Here is a 6101-nt window from a genome sequence, read left to right as displayed (position 1 = left end):
GAAAAGAGAACTGATAGAAGATTTTGATCAAATAAGAGAAATATGAGGTTCATCCACATAAAAGTGTCTGTTTTATCTTCTACAATTCCCTAGATCATTTACCTAGTCATGAACTCTTCTTCTATCTAGTGGTATGAAGGTCATTTTCTTCCTCACTTCTCTGATTTGTATCCAATTCATGCAGTAAGACCTCATTTTATGTAATTAATATGTTTCAAGACCCTTCACCTATGTTGCAAATCATGCATAATAGTGAAATCCATTAGTTTTTTTTTTTAAACCTGAACCTTCTGTCTTAGAATAAATACCAAGCATCAGTTTCAAGGTAGAAAGGTGGTAGGGGCTAGGCAATTAGGGTTAAATGACTTACCAAGGGTCACACAGCTTGGAAGTGTCTGAGGCCAGACTTGAAGCCAGAAACTCTCATCTTCAGGCCTGGCTCTCTATCCACTGAGCCAACTAGTTGCTCTGAACCCCATTATTTAATAAGTGTTTCTTATATGAAAATACCTAGGCACTTTACACCTTTTCTTAGGTTTATCAAATACCAACATGTCAACTCCTGTATTTTAGGGTCATTATTAATAACTAAAGAACACTGATGAAATAAACAGAAAGCACATTCATGTGGACACAACTTGTTACAAGCAAAAGCTCTCTGGACAAAGGCTGAGGCAGGACAACTAATGTCTGGGGCAAAAACAATGTAGTAATTAGAATGAGCTAGGTTGTATGAACTGCTATGAGACTTTATGCTGCTTAGAAAAATGGTGTGGATTAATATTTTTTATTTTATGCATTTTTCTGCCTTTATTTTTTTTTCAATTGGCAATCCCATATACCTGAGTTTGCATGTGTTCAGTTTATATAAGACAAAGTCCTACTATATATCCATTTAGAGCTCATTTTGGTTTAAAATGCAAAATGATGGTCTCTACTTAATTTCTAGACTGCTCTCTGCTTTTCTTAGCCTTTTTTTGTTGAAAAGTGAGTCATTACTTCAATAATGAGGATTTTTTGATTTATCAAACACTATGATACTTTGCTATTTGCATTTACAAAGATAAGATCAAAATGCATATATGACCTAAGCCAATGATGGCGAACCTTATAGAGATGGAGTGCCAGACCCTGCCACCACCACACACCCCAGACCAAGCGCTTTGTCTTCCCCCACATGCTGGGTATGCTCTGCCCCACACCCTCTTATCATGCACAGGGGAGGGAAGAAGCTCTCCCTTTGGGCTGATGGATGGAGGGGTGGGTGAAGTGTAGAGAGGGGGAGGGGAGTGGCCTAAGCTCTCTGCTCCCCTCCAGCTCTGCCACTTGTGAGCTACCCACCCTACCCCTTGTGTGCTCTCACTGGGCTGCTAGGCAGAGGGGCGGGAAATGTGAAAAAATGTCATCAGGCACAATGGAGAGGGGTAGGGGAGCAGATCTGCATGAGTCTCCCTGCCTTTCTAGTAATGAACTCTGGGGATGGGGGTTGGGGAGGGAGAGAGCATTCTCCATGTCATCTTTAGCACCTGTGCCATAGGTTCACCATCACTGTCCTAAGCATAAAGGGAGATATCATATACAAATGAGAACAGGCAATATATTAATATGATAAAAATCTAACAGATTTCTAAATGGAGAATTTGTGAATAAACAAGAGACAAAAAGCATTGCAAGGTAAAATGGATAATTTTGAATACATTAAATTTTTAAAAGTTTTATATAAGGGCAGCTGGGTAGCTCAGTGGAGTGAGAGTCAGGCCTAGAGACAGGAGGTCCTAGGTTCAAACCTGGCCTCAGCCACCTCCCAGCTGTGTGACCCTGGGCAAGTCACTTGACCCCCATTGCCCACCCTTACCAATCTTCCACCTATGAGACAATACACCGAAGTACAAGGGTTTAAAAAAAAATCTAAAAAAAAAGTTTTATATAAACAAAACAAATGTAGCCAAGATTAGAAGGAAAGCATTTGGGGAGAAATTTTATAGACAGTTTCTCAGATAGAAGTCTCATATCTAAAATACATAGAGAACTTAGTCAAACATATAAGAATATGAGCCATTCCCCAACTGAGAAATGGTCAAAAGAGATGAACTGTTTTTAGATGAAAAAGTCAAAGCTCTAGACAACTATTTGAAAAAATGCTCAGTATCATTATTGATTAGAGAAATGCAGATCAAAATAACTTTGAAACAACTTTGAGATATTATCTCACACCTATCAGATTGGCTAAAACAAGAAGGGCAAAAGGACAAATGTTGAAAGGGATGTGGAAAAATGGGGTCACATCGTTGATGGAACTGTGAAGTGATCCAACCCATTTTGGATAGCAATCTTGAATTACATTCAAAGTTATAAATCTCTGTGTACCTTTTGACCCAGCAATGCTACCATAAGGCTTTTTTTCCTAAAGTGAACAGGGAAAAAGGAAAAAAAACCTAAAAGTTCCAAAATATTTATAGCAGCTCTCTTTGCAGTGGCAAAGAACTGGAAATTTAAGGGATGCCCATCAGTCAGGGAATAACTAAACAAATAATGGCATATAATTCTGATGGAATACTACTGCATTGTAAGAAATGATGAATTTTGTTAATTTTGGGGTTAATTTTGGAAAAACATGGAAAGACCCACAGGAAATTATGAAAAGTGAAATGAGCAGAACCAAGAGAACATTATATACAGCAATAAAGATATTGTTGAAGAATGACTTGTATATGTCCACCTCCAGAGAAAGAATTGATAGAAATACGTAAGACATAGTTTTATATAAATATATATTTTTATATCTTTTTATCAAAGGATTCCTTCTCTAATGAGGAGAAGAGGGAGAGGGAGCGAATTAATTGAGTGTTTTAATGGAACAGACAAACAAACAACAAAAAGAACTGCTATCAATACTTTTGTACATATGGATCCTTTTCCTCTTCCTTCCAACTCCTTGGGTCAAAGGGGATACAACTTTTTTATACTCATCCCTTTAAATGAACTCTCCAGGCAAGAATCAACCTTGTGGCTCCCAACCAGTGAACAGCCAGGGGGTGGCAGCCACATGGCTACTTGTCAGAGCTGATCCTTTCCAAAACAATTCTCATCTGGATTTCGAGGGAAGAAAGTTTAAGAGAAGCCCCTGCCAAAGTATTCAATAGGAGTAGGGCACTAGAGGAAAGGGCACATTTTCTGCTAAAGGAATACTCAGCCTCTCACTGACAGAGGTAATGCTGAGGATAATTAATCAACAGAGTCCATGTGCACAACTTGGCACACTCCCATGACTATCTCCACCCACTCTGGCATCATTCATCTCACTTGGCCATGGGTTTTCTTCCCCTCTGCTTTCACACATGCCTAAGTCTCCTTTATCCTAAATACAATCTTTTCTTTTTGCTGCTAATTCTATTAACTCTCCAACCTTTCATTGCCAGACTCCTAGAATGTATATTCTGTGAATGCTTAGTCGATATTGCTTGCATTTCCCAATTAAATCCTGGTAATCTGCTTTTGATTCCACTCCTTTGGCTCTCACTAGCCTCACCTTACTTCTTACTCTAATTTTTTAAAAATCCTTACCTTTCATCTTAGAATCAATACTGTGTATTGATTCCAAGGAAGAAAAGTGGTAAGGACTAAGCAATAGGAATTAAGTGACTTTCCCAGGGTCACATAACTAGGAAGTATCTGAGGTCATATCTGAACCCAGGACTTCCCATCTCTAGGCCTGACTCTTAATCCACAGAGCTACCTAGCTGCCTCTTGTCCCCTACTCTAATTGAAATACATCATAGGATTTATTTTTAAATATCTTAAGAAAATTAACATCAAGCATCAATACAACCACTTAACTCTGTGCAAGTTGCTTAACTCTCTTTTCCTCAGTTTCCTCACCATTAAAATGAGCTGGAGAAGGAAATGGCAAATCACTCCAATATCTCGTTCAAGAAGACTCCAAAAAAATGGAGTCACAAATAGTCAAACATGACTGAAATGACAGAATAATAACCTTGCTTTGAAATTATTTACATTATAGTTAATTAATTTTGTCACTTTTTTTCTAATCATTCCCTCTAAGTCCTCATCGAGATTCTTTTTCCATTCATTCATACACATGTTCCTCTGATACATAGTTAAAATTAGTATATGTTAGGATCATAAGATTTCATTCTGAAAAATATGTTCAGGGCATCTCACCCAACCCCTCTCATTTTACAGATGAAGAAACAGACCCAAGAAGTGAAACAATTTGCTCAAGATAACATAAGTATTAAGTAGTAGAGTTGGATTTAAAACCCAGAACCTCTTCCTTAATAAGCATTGTTCTTCCTACTTTACTCTGTTACTAGTAAAGATATCCTTCCAGACAACTCCAAAGGTCACTTCTATCCACAAAGCTTGTTGGTATTCACATCCTCCTATTTTTTTAAAATGATCTCTTCTTTTGACATCCATCATTTCACTTGACTGGTTTTCCTCTTAATTTTCTGACCACACTGCTTTATTTTTTGTTAAAACTTTCTCTTCTCCCTGGATTTGGACCATGGGATCCTCTAAATTTCTGTTTAGCCTCCTGTCACCTCTATATCAATGACTCTCAAGTCGACCACTTTGTTCCTAACCTCATATCTGTGTTCTATCTTGGAGAGATCTCTGTTTAGATGTCCTACCTTTTCCTCTACTTCAGTGATGGCGAACCTTTTAGAGACAGAGTGCCAGGCCCTTCCCCACCCCCCAGACTTTGTGCCATGCCCCTCCCCCCCACCAAGTACCAGGTGTGCTCTACCCCCCTCCTTGTCCTCAGTGCAGGTGAAGAGGGGAAGGGGAGGTTCCCTAAGCACTTTGTGGGGGATGTGAAAAAATGTCATCAAGCATAATGGATAGGGGGAGGGGAGCAACTCCCCCTAAGTCTCTCTGCCTTTCTAGGAAAGGACTTTGGGTGGGGGGAATTAGGGTGGGCAGCTGCATGTTCACAGAGAGTGCTCTGTGTGCCTTCTCTGATAACCCATGCCATAGGTTCACCATCACTGCTCTAGTTCAACAAAACTTGAACTGAATTCATCATGGAACCAAAGCTGGAAAGAATCTCAGAGATTATATCTAGTTCAATCCCACTCTTCTTTTCATTGTGTAGTCTCTGGTGCCTCCTCTCTGAACCTCCATTGACTTGGGCTTGCATTGTGGGGACTTTTAATGACAATTGGGTTAGTTTCCCTCCCATTCAGTTCCCACACTGGGAACTTTTTCAGTTAATTTAGGCCTTTCCATTGCCCAACATCCTAACAGGTCTGGGCAAAGAACAATGTAAAATGAAGAATTAATCAGGATAGAAATTAATATCAAAGTAACAAAAACAATATTAGCCATATTCTCAAAAGAATACAGTATCTTTTTAATTATTTAACCTTCTCCCGCAGACCAGTTTCAATTCAATTCAACATGCACTTATATTTTTTAATCATTTTTTAATGTTCATTTAAAAAATATTTGAGTTTCTAATTCTTTCCCTCCCTCTTGACCCTCCCTCCCTTCATGGAGAAGGGCAAGCAATCTATCACTTTTACATGGGAAGCCATGCAATAAACATGCATTTACTAATCATTGTGTTAGATGCTGGATATCCAAAGATAAAAATGAAAGTCTCTGCTTTTAAAGAGCAAACATTCTACTAAAGTCATGTGTACATGGATAAGTAAATGGAACATAGATATTAAGCAAATATAAAATATTTTGGGGAGGCAGTAATAACTAGTGGGCCAAAAAATCTCATGTAAGAGCTAAGCCTCATGAAAGTATCAAAGGATTCCAAGAGGCAGAGGAGAAAAGAAAAGAAAAAGAAAAGAATGGAGTAAAGAAAAGCCTGTGTAAGAAAGATACAGGTTGGGGGTGGTGGTGCAGCCAGGTGGCTCACTGAATTAGAGTGCCAGGCCTGGAGATGGGAGGTCCTGAGTTCAAATTTGACCTCAGATATTTCCTAACTGTGTGATCCTCAGCAAGCCACTTAACTGCATTTGCCTAGCCCTTTTTTTTCTGTTTTAGAGTTGTTAGTCAGAAAGGAAAGAAAGAAAGAAAGAAAGAAAGAAAGAAAGAAAGAAAGAAAGAAAGAAAGAAAGAAA

Source organism: Gracilinanus agilis, chromosome 1, assembly GCF_016433145.1.
Source record: "Gracilinanus agilis isolate LMUSP501 chromosome 1, AgileGrace, whole genome shotgun sequence".
Taxonomy (NCBI): Eukaryota; Metazoa; Chordata; class Mammalia; order Didelphimorphia; family Didelphidae; genus Gracilinanus; species Gracilinanus agilis.
The sequence above is the reverse complement of the archived record's forward strand: the minus strand, read 5'-3'. Positions refer to the sequence as shown.